The following is an 11,655-nucleotide window of genomic DNA, read 5'->3' on the forward strand; positions in this document are numbered from 1 at the left end:
AGAAATTAAAAGGAGTTAAGATGCTTGCTTACACAAAACTAGTTGGTTAAGGGTTATAAGACTCAAGAAGTTAGAAGCACAAAGATCTTTGACAATGGAGTAATACACAAAAATTTTGAAGAGCAGAAAAAGAGAAATGAAGAAAACAAAGAACAAAGAATGAAAGGCTAGGCATCAATGACAAAATTTGGATATGTGTCTGTGGTAATTGATGTTAGGAGACATACTTGGGCTAGTAAATCCGAGGGGTGCTTCATCACCCGGTAACTTGAGTTAACTAACTCGAGATTATCGATTGAAAACTCACATTCAAGAGTAGCTCTATAACAGAATATTTAGCAACCCAAAGAGGTGCTGGACACCACTATCCAAATAAAATTTCAATGTTATATGCCTGTGATTGAATGTGTTAAGGAGAGAGGCTTGAGTTAGTAAATCTTTAAGAGTGCTTCAACACTTAACAACTTAAACTAACTGGTTTGGGATTGTTGATTGAAAGCTTATGCTAAAGAGCCGCCTTAAGACAAGATTTTTAGCTCAATTGAAACAAAGGAAATTTGAAAAAAAAAAGGGGGAAGAAAAGAGAAGTAGAGAAAAGAATAGTTTAAAGATTATGTGCTAAGGTATAGAAATAGAGTCTAGTGAAATTAACCAACCTAGTATTGAAGCAAGCATTTCAACTAAGAATTTGGATTAGCCTTGATCAGTTGCGCTAAACAGATGACTATACAAATGAGGATGACATATTCCATGGAAGAATTCTTCTCTGTTATGACATTCAATTCTTGCATCTTAAATTCTTTTGTCAAATTATTTCACCCCTTGCTTGAGGACAAGCAATATTTTAAGTTTGGTGTTGTGATGCATTCGCATATTTGTTATATTAGCTAGTTAGTTTTAGCTTAGTTTCATTCATTATCGTTGAAATAAACAAGCATTTTCATGAGTTTCACTTCCATGCATAAAAATACCAAGGACTAGGTTAATTGTGGCCAATTTCATGCAAATGAGTCAAGGAGTTAATAAACAAGCTTATATGAATGATTCCCTTGAAATTTATTGCATAAGATGGCAAGACTTTGAGAAAATATGTTTGGTTTATGTTAGGTGATGAAGCAGGAAGGCACCGGAGCAAGAAATGGAGCAAGGAAGCTTGAAGATACACCAATATTTGGCAAGAAAGTAGAGGAGTCCTGGGGAATGATCCTGGGAAGGAGTGGCACGTTGTCAACGTGGGTTACCACTGGCGTGTTTGGTAATAACGCCAAGCAGCCCTGGAGAGTGATCCTAGAGGGCTCAAGCACGTTGCCAACTCCATAATGCATGGACGTGTTTGATGAAAATGCCAGCAACATAGACAATCCAAGGTAAGCCAGGGAAAAAGCTCGAGCACGTTGCCAAGGTGCTGCTTCACTAGCGTGTTCATAGACAACGCCAGGGCTGGAGAGAGCGTTGCCAACGCCAGTTCCTAAAGGCGTGTTCCAAGGCAACGCAGCAAGCAAATTTGGGGCTAGGAAGGAAGCAACCGTAGAGGGCACTTCCAAGCCTTCCACCCAACGAGCACGTTGTTCACCCTTGGAGGCTTGGGCGTGTCCAACAACAACGCCAGGGAGCAAAAACCTGGAAGAAAGCAGCTCCCTAGCACGTTGCCAACGCCACAAACAAGGGCGTGTTTGATGGAAATTCCAGCAGCCATGGATCTTCACTCATGCACGTTGCCAATGCCAGAGTCCAAAGGCGTGTTTGAGGGGCAACGCTGCAAGCAAGGCTGGAAGTTATAAGGCAGCACTGGAGAGAAATCCCAAGGCCTCAAGCACGTTGCCAATGCTGAGTGTATGGGCGTTCTTCAAAGCAACGTGGCAAGAAAGCAAGGCCTTGGAGAGGAGCTAAGGAGGCTCGAGCTCATTGCCAACGCCACCAACAAGGGCGTGTTTCAAAGCAACGCTAGGCACTCACTCAAGGCACCCCTGACCTCCACTCTAGCACGTTGCCAACGCCACCAACAAGGGCGTGTTTGGTGACAACGCCAGCAGCAAGAAAGCTTGGTGCCATAAGGAAGGCTCGAGCACGTTGTTGGGCTGGGAGAGCATGGGCGTGTTCCAACGCAACGCCAAGAAGGGAAGCAGCCCTGGAGAGGTTATCGAGCGCGTTGCTAACTTGAAGAAAGGGTGTGTGTTTCTTGGCAACGCAGGCAAGCAAGGATGCTGGGCTAGGAAAGAGCTCGAGAGCGTTGCCAACTTGAAGATGAACTGGCATGTTCATCAACAATGCCAGCTCCATGTCTCAGCCCTGGGAGGTTTGGCACGTTGCCAACTTGGAGGAAAGGGTGCGTGTCCAGCAACAACTTCAACAAACTTGGCAGCCTGACCTTACCTTCTTTGAGGAAGCATAACTTGAGATAGGAAAATCCAATTAAGATGTTTCCAAATGCATTAGAAAGAAGACATTCTGAGCTTTCCAATGATGTATGATAGTCCATATTGAAGCAGAGGATTGAAACTCAAATTCTGGGCAACATTAGGCATGCAAGTAAAGTCAAGAAGAAGAAAAGCCAAGTTGTTAGCAACAACTTGGGCTAACAACGCCCAGCACAAAGCCCCCAGCCCAAGAAACTCATGAAGCACGTTGCCAACGTGCCTTTACACTGGCGTGTTTGCCAGTAACGTCCCCATTGGGCCAGGAGTATTATGAATGAGCTCCTCCTTCCCTGTCTAGCAACAATTCTTCGATTGACTCTTCCCATTAAGCCAAGAATTCAACAAAGATAAAGCCCATATTGCTAGCCCAATTGAAGATCTCTAAAGGAATTTTAGGAGTAGTATAAATAGAAGAGAGTTGTGTACTTTTAGGGGACCTTGGACTTTTACTTTTTTTACTTGTTTTTTAGACTTTTACACTAAGACACTATTACACTGGCAATTTTTACTTTCTTGCACCGGTCTTCTATTTTGTTTTTCTTGCAACTTGAATTTCAGTTTTAGAACTTTTTCTTTTTCTTCTTCATTCTTCTCTACACTTAGTTTAATTTTCATCTTTACTATTGTTCTTGAAATTTGAGCTATGATTCACTAAACCCCATTTTCATTAAGGGGAAGAGCTCTGTTTATTTGAATGGGTTGATAACTTTTTTTTTCCTTCTCAATTCAAGTGGTTCATCCAAGAGGAAACTCTTGTTCTTCAAAGACTTAATCACCATCGAGAGAGGGGTTAAATCTATATGAATTGTGTGGTGACCTTGAGAAAGAAGCCATATAATTCAGTTTAGAGTTCATCCTTTCATAATTTTCTTGATTAATACACTTTGGGTTGGTATGTGAGATGTAACCACCCTTGGTTGAGATCCTGGGAATTGTGTGGCTTGAAGGATTAGTTAATGAGCTTCATCTCTTCTCATGAACAATTAGATCACGAGAGTGGCAATTGGTTTTGTTGAGAGAAATTGAGTTACCAAGAGATTGGAACTCAATTACCTACAATCTGCCATGGATCTATACCCATGATTGAGAAGGAATTGATCAACATCAATTCATGAGAATTTGCATCTCTGATCCTTAATGATCTCTTCCATCATCAATTCTCATTTCTTTTGCTCTTTAGTTATTTTGAATACCCATTACCCAATTCCCTTTTATATTCAAGCAATTTAACTTTCCTGCTATTTAGATTCAGTTTCAATTATTTGCAATTTACTTCTCCGCTCTCTACAATTCAGCACTTTACTTTCTTGCAATTTATTTTCCATGTCATTTAAGTTTCTTGCACTTTAAGTTTCAGTTATTCACTTTTATTTTCTTTCTCTATTTTAGTTCTTTAAATTCCTTGTCATTTAAGCTTTTGCAATTATGTTCAAAAATCACAAATCTCATGAAATTAAAATCATGTTTGCTTGACTAAATATATCATTTAACTAAAGTTGATTAATCTACCAATCTCTGTGGGATCGACCTCACTCTTAGTGAGTTTTATTACTTGATACGACCCGGTATACTTGCCGGTTATACGTGAAATCTTAATTTTCGCGTATCACTTAGGACCATATTACTACCTATGTTATGCTATCATTAGGTGTTAATTTATCAAAGATGGATTGCTTTTTTATTATCTTTATCAATATAATATATGAACATTTATGCTTTTTTGAAGTTAGAAAAATGCATGTTACAGATATATTAATTTGCTGTTTGTTGTTTTGCACAAATGATTGTTTTATTTCATGGAAAAAAATTTAAACAGTGATTATAATAATTCATTTTTATTTATTGATTGCGGAATTTTGTATCACTACAATATTCCTTCGGCAAGTATACCGAATTGTCGTCAAGTAAAAACTCACAAAGAGTGAGGTCGATCCCACGAGGATTAAAGGATTAAGCAAGAAATAGTTGATTGATTATTCTAGTTAGACAAGCATAATTGGGTGATGAGCAACAAGAAATATAAATGGCATGAAAGTAAAGAAAGCAATAAAGTGCAAGAAAGTAAATGGCAAAAAAAGTAAAGTACAAGAAAGTAAAGTGCAAGAAGATAAACGACTATAAAGTAAATATAAGAAAGAAAGATAAGATAAGCATTGGGATAAAGAGATATTGAATTCTCCGGATCAATTGTTTTCATCTCATCTTCAATCGTACAACTCATTGATCTCTTGGCAATCATAAGTGATTGAATTCCAATCCCTTGGCAATTCAATCTCTCCACTCTTGTACAATTGCCAATTCCTTGATCTAATTGCTCATGAGAAGAGATGAAGTTTGTTAACTGATTATACCACACACTCTTCTAGATCCAAGTATTGGGAGAATTATATGTCACTATATCCGACCAACCCCAAACTAGTCAAGTTTGAGAAAGATTTTCTAGCATGATTCCATAATTCCTCTTCCAAGGATCAAATAGAATCCATGTATATTCAATTTCTTTCCCAAGACAATTGAATACTAAAATGAAGAACGAAAATCTTTCAAGCAAATCAAAGGAGAGATAAAGAGATGAAGAAAAATAAAAATAATTTAATTCATTGTAAAACAATAGAGCTCTCTTTCCCAATGGAAAGAATTAGTAATTCATAACTAAAATATTTACAAAGTAAGAAAGAAAATGGAGGAGAAAAGAAGGGTGGAGTGTGTAAAGAGAGAGTCCGAAGACCCTTCCTGGAATTGTGTTTGTGAAGTGTGAAACTAAGGCCTTTATATAGGCTCTCCTAAATTACAAACTTGAATGAAATTGAAAGCAAATTACAATCAAATGAAAATGAACTATTATAGATTATTCTTGTGGCCTTGATTGAGTGGTCTTTGTGGCTTGCTTGCTTGAAATTGAACCAAAACCAAGCTCCAGGGGTCATTTTGGTGTATTGGGCACCCACTTAAGCACTTGATGTGGTGAGCGTGCTTCATTTTGGGCACTGGTGGCATGCTTCAGGGGTGTTTAGCGCTTGCATGGGCGCTGGTGTGTGTAACACCCTAATTAGCCTAAGCTTTACCTCGTGTCGTAAAGCAAAGGTTAATCAGAGATTATGACAATTCTAAGCTCATACATATAATATATAGAAAGAATTAATAATCTAGAAGCCCGATGAAGGAAATAGCTCAAAAACAGGATTTAAAAGCGCAAAATGTACTAGCGAAGCTACTAACTTAAAGCACAAGAAATAGATACAGTATAACAAAATATCATAGTATAATATCATAAGAATCTGGCCACGGCTCGCGGAGTTTAAGCCGGCTAGCCATATATACAGACAATCAGAAACTGGAGTTTAAAAGGGCTTATACAAGTTTTGTTCTCTCAAATACAAGCCTCTATGCAAAACAAAATACAAAAGTGAGAGATGTATGAACAAAGTAAACAAAAGACTCCAAAAGGTATCATGATCATCTGCTTCTGTCACCATCCAAGCAACTCACCGAGGTGGGTTACGACCTGCATCTGAAAAACACAACAGAAATATGGTATGAGAACCTAAGGTTCTCAGTATGGTAACAGTGCCCAGTGATGTAGGATATAAGACTCCGGGATGCCAAAGGCAATCTTAGACTTCATATCCATCACAAGAGTTCAATCTTAAGGCATATTAAAACAGATAAGCATGATTATATAAATTATAACATAAATAAACAGGGTACTCTATCTTAAGGGATTTCTATTTTAACCAACACCACTGTCCCACAGCCTTCACCAACCTATCCTCCATGCGATCCCATCGCCACCGCCTTCCGAACCTCCTCAATCCCAGTAGAAATCACAATTATATACAATGCAAGTAATTCACAAGTAGAAGCATATAAGGCAAGTAACTCAAGTAGCAATAAGACATGTTATACAAATAGGCATACAATTACAAGTTGGCAAAGCAAACAAACAGATAGAAAATGCAAATGATGAATACCTGTCCTACTGGCTATGATATCACATTATCGGTTCAACTGCCAACCCGACACATCTCCATGGAGATGTCGCCCTTCAGAATCATCATTGGGAACCCCCGAGATATAGTGCTCGGATCACTGTCCAGGGTTTTGCGCCTGCACGCTCTATGGATCCGAAAACATGCGAGCAGGATACTCTTGCCACAGACCTCACATCTCAATGCAAGCGGGATTATACCAATGTTCTTACGCCGCCGCCGCTACCTCGACAGGCGGGATCTAACCACCCTCCCTGCCGGGTGCATAGTGTCTCATAATCTCAATTTAAAACAGTAGTTCAGTGGTTTTTCATAAAATATTTTCAATACAACAATGATTCATCATTGCACATTCGAGTCCTCGACTCATCTCAACCACTGTCACATCAACATTTCCATTTCTGGGTCCTCGACTCATCACAACTACTGTCAATTCACATTTCAATTCCAAACTCAATAGTTTATCAGTTCTCATCTCATATATCAATAATCCTTCATATACTATCAAACCATTCTCAAAACACCCGAAACCTAATCCTCTGTTTTCTAATTTTTCATAAAAATTATCAACTAAAACCCTTAGGTTATTTCCTATGTTCTCATGCTCAAAATCAAGCCCAAAAGTCTTAATATAGTGTTATATAAGCTTACAATCTTGTTGGGAAGGTAAAATAGTTGAAAACAAAGTTAAAATTTGAGAAACAGGGCGTGTGCGTGCGCACAGGGGTGTGCGTGCACACAGGGATGTGCGTGCGCACGCCCAGAAAAAGTTTTTAAAAGTGTGCGTACGCACAGGTACCAAAATTCACAATGTCTATTCGCTCGCACAGGTCTGTGCGTGTGCACAGGTTAAAATTTTCGCAGAGGTATGCGTGCGCACAAGGCTGTACGTGCACACATACCAGAAATCACAAAATTCTGCAACTTTGCAGAATTTCAGATTTTTACACCAATCATTGAATGATCATAACTTCCTCTACAAAAACCCAAATTTTACAAACTTTATATCAATTTAAAGGGTTTTCAATGAACTTTAATTCTAAATAAATTTCAACCAATCTTGAAAACCGAGGCAAAAGTTATGATCAGACAAAGTTCACCAAAATTTTCTTTTTACCAAATTTTCACCTATACTCAATTTACCAATTTCTAAACCACATGCAACTAGCTCAATACCACAATTCCATTTATAGCATAAACTAACCTCTTGGGTCAAAATTCACCATTTATACAACTTTATCATCAACACCAACTGAGCAATACCACAATCAATTTTCATTCACTTTTCCAACCATATTACCAAATCATCAACATCAATATCCCATATATCAACACAATTCACATCTCAACTTCACATAATCATTCATCCTTATGATATCATTATCAATCATCATAATCAAACTCAAAAATCATCAATTTATCATAAATCATTACATACCATCATTCAACAACTCAACAACCATTTGAATCCAAACTTATCCTATGGGTCACTAGCCTAAGTGTCCATGAATATTATATACTACATAGAGGAAACCGAAACCATACCTTGACCGATTTCCAATATGCCCTTTAACTCAAAACGAGCACAAGCAAGCCTTCAATCACAATCTAAGCCACCAAGAATCTCCAACAAGCACCAACAAGCTCCAATATCCAAGCTAATACCACATATATCACATAAATCAAAACCTAATACTCAAAATTAGTCATTCTTATTAGGGTTCATGAGAATCTTACCTTATTAACTAAAATTTGGGCTAGAACCCAACATTTCCTCGCTAAGGAGTAGCACCTAAACAACCAAAACACAAGGTTTTCTCAAGATCATCACTCATCAAACTCGAAATATTAGGGCAGTAGAAGGGAAGAAGAATTTCGAAAAACTTACCACAACGCTTAAAAAGAATTGACGGACTTGGCAAGAGCTTCGCGTAGCTGCTGACGACACGCGAATTGGAGCACTGTAGCTCGAGATATCGCTAAATGAAGTGATGTGTGAATAGTGTCTCTTCTCCCTCTTCTCTCAATTTTCTGGTGTGTGTGTGTGTGTGTTTAATGAAGGTGGAAATGTTGAATGGGTTCATTAATGAGCCCTTATATATGTTGGGCTTGGGCCCAACTTGGGTCCGGTCCAATCTGTTAGCATTTTTAGCCCGTTTGGCCCAACTTCGGGCTAAATCTTTAAAATTAATGTCCGGTTTTCGACTTCTAATATTTATCTAAGGTTTTTGACTATTTCCACTTTTTCTCGCGCAGCACCAGGCAGACTTGAACCGGTTCAACCGGTTCAACTACCGGTTCGTAGTTTTTCGAAGAAAATACATTTTTTGACTCAGAAAGACCTACTGAGTCCAAAAATCACATTTAAATCCTCAAATTCTCACTCTAATATTTTGGAACCTACTCTGGGCAATTAATTACTTAATTAAACGATTAATTAAGCTCGGTTCTTACATTATCCCCACCAAATAAGAAATTTTGCCCTTAAAATTTGAATTACCTGAGAATAGCTCGGGATAATTCTTTCGCATCTCGGACTCCAATTCCCAAGTATGCTCCTCAACTCCTGCTCGCTTCCAAGCTACTTTAACCAACTGAACTTCCTTTCCTCGTAGTTTCTTCACACTAGTGTCGTCGATTCTCAATGGTGTCACTTGAAAAGTCAAGTTCTCCCTCAACTCGACCGATTCAGGCTCCAACACATGTGTCGCATCCGATGTATACTTACGGAGCTGTGACATGTGGAATACGTCATGCAAGTTAGACAAGTGAGGTGGCAAAGCTACTTGATACGCCACCGGCCCGAATCGTCTTAGAATCTCGAACGGTCCAATGAACCTCGGATTTAACTTCTTGGTCTTAATCGCTCTTCCGATCCCAGTTGTCTGTGTAACCCTTAGAAATATGTGTTCTCCCACTTAAAACTCTAATGGTTTTCTTCTCTGATCTGCATAACTCTTCTGTCGACTCTGAACAGTTAGAATTCTCTCCCGAATCTTTTTAATCCTTTCCGTAGTCTCTGCTACCAAATCGGGATCCAAAACGCTCACTTCACCCGATTCATACCAACAAAGTAGAGATTGACACTTCCGTCCATACAAGGCTTCATACGGAGCTATCCCAATGCTCGCATGGAAGCTGTTGTTGTACGCAAACTCCACCAATGGCATGTAGCGATCCCAACTTCCGAGTTGATACAAAACATATGCTCTCAGCATATTCTCCAACGTCTGAATAGTCCTTTCCGACTGTCCATCGGTTTGCGGATGATATGCTGTACTGAGACATAGCTTCGTACCGAAAGCTCTTTGAAAAGCTCCCCAAAACCTTGATGTGAATCGGGGATCACGGTCTGACACTATGCTAGATGGCACACCGTGTAACCTTACTATCTCCTTTATGTACAACCTTGCTAACTCCTCCATAGAATAGTTCACTCAGATAGGCAGAAAATGAGCGGATTTGGTTAAGCGATCCACGATCACCCAAACCGCATCAAATCCCGACCTAGTCCTTGGTAAACTGGTCACGAAGTCCATCGCAATTCCTTCCCACTTCCACTGAGGAATTTCAAGTGGCTGTAGCATCTCTAACGGTTTCTGATACTCTATCTTCACCTTCTGACACGTCAGACACCTAGATACCACTGTAGCTACATCACCTTTCATCTCAGGCCACCAGAACATCTTCTTTAAGTCATAATACATCTTTATACTTCCGAGATGAATAGAAAATCCACTGTTTTGAGCTTCCAACAACAAGTCTTGTCTCAAACTTCCGACATCCGGTATGCAAATTCTCCCTTTGTACCCCCATAATCCTTCATCATCCTTTGTGAATTCTCCACGCCTCTTATCACCAACTGGTTGAAATAACTGCTGAAGCTTTTGCTCATCTTGCTGAGCCTTCTGAATTTCTGTTTTAAAAGTACTTGAGATCTGCAACTGATTCAAACAAGTTCTTCTGGCAACTTCACCAATATCCATCTTAAGATCCATGAACTTATCCACTAACTCCTCTTCCTTGATCCTCATCCAAGCTATGGTTAAAGATTTCCGACTCAAAGCATCTGCTACCACATTTGCCTTTCCGGGGTGATAACTCAGTGCAAAATCGTAGTCCTTAAGCAACTCCATCCATCTCCTCTGATGCATATTAAGCTCTTTCTGATCAAAGATGTACTTGAGACTCTTATGATCAGAAAAGACGCTAAATCTCACTCCATACAAGTGGTGCCTCCAAATCTTCAGTGCAAACACAATCGCCGCTAATTCCAAATCATGAGTTGGGTAGTTTACCTCATGCGGTCTCAGCTGACGTGATGCGTAAGCCACCACATTCCGGTATTGCATCAACACGCAACCCAAACCCTTCAAGGAAGCATCACAATACACTTCGAACGGTTTGTGCGGTTCTGGCAAGATTAAAACAGGTGCTGAAGTTAACTTTTGTATCAAAGTTTGAAAACTTTCTTCACACTCCGACGTCCATACAAACGGGACCTCCTTCCTTGTCAACTTAGTCATCGGTAGTGCAATCCGGGAAAATCCTTCAATGAATCTCCGGTAATATCCGGCTAAACCTAAGAAACTTCTGACTTCCATCACCGTCGTTGGTCTTTCCCAGTCCATCACTACTTCTACCTTCGAAGGATCTACTGCTATTCCTCCTTTGCTCACCACGTGACCTAGGAACTTCACTTCCTCTTTCCAGAATTTGTACTTGGACAACTTAGCATACAACTTTCGCTCCTTTAAAATTTGCAACACAATCCTTAAGTGTTTCTCATGCTCCTTCGCCGTCTTAGAGTAAACCAAGATGTCATCTATGAAAACCACCACGAATTTGTCCAAAAAGGGACGAAAGACTCTGTTCATGTAATCCATGAAAACAGCAGGTGCATTTGTCAATCCAAAGGATATTACCGCAAACTCGTAGTGTCCATAGCGCGTCCTAAACGCAGCCTTAGGGATATCATCCTCTTTCACACTTATCAGATGGTAACCGAATCTCAAATCAATCTTGGAAAATACTCTGGCTCCTTGCAATTGATCCATCAAGTCATCTATCCTTGGCAGCGGGTACTTATTCTTCACCGTCACTTTATTCAATTGTCGGTAATCCACGCACAAACGCATTTCTCCATCCTTCTTCTTTACCAATAAAACTGGCGCTCCCCATGGTGATACACTCGGTCGAATGAACCTCTTGTTCAGAAGCTCTTCCAACTGAGTCTTTAATTCTGCCAG

This window comes from Arachis hypogaea, chromosome 12, assembly GCF_003086295.3.
Source record: "Arachis hypogaea cultivar Tifrunner chromosome 12, arahy.Tifrunner.gnm2.J5K5, whole genome shotgun sequence".
Taxonomy (NCBI): Eukaryota; Viridiplantae; Streptophyta; class Magnoliopsida; order Fabales; family Fabaceae; genus Arachis; species Arachis hypogaea.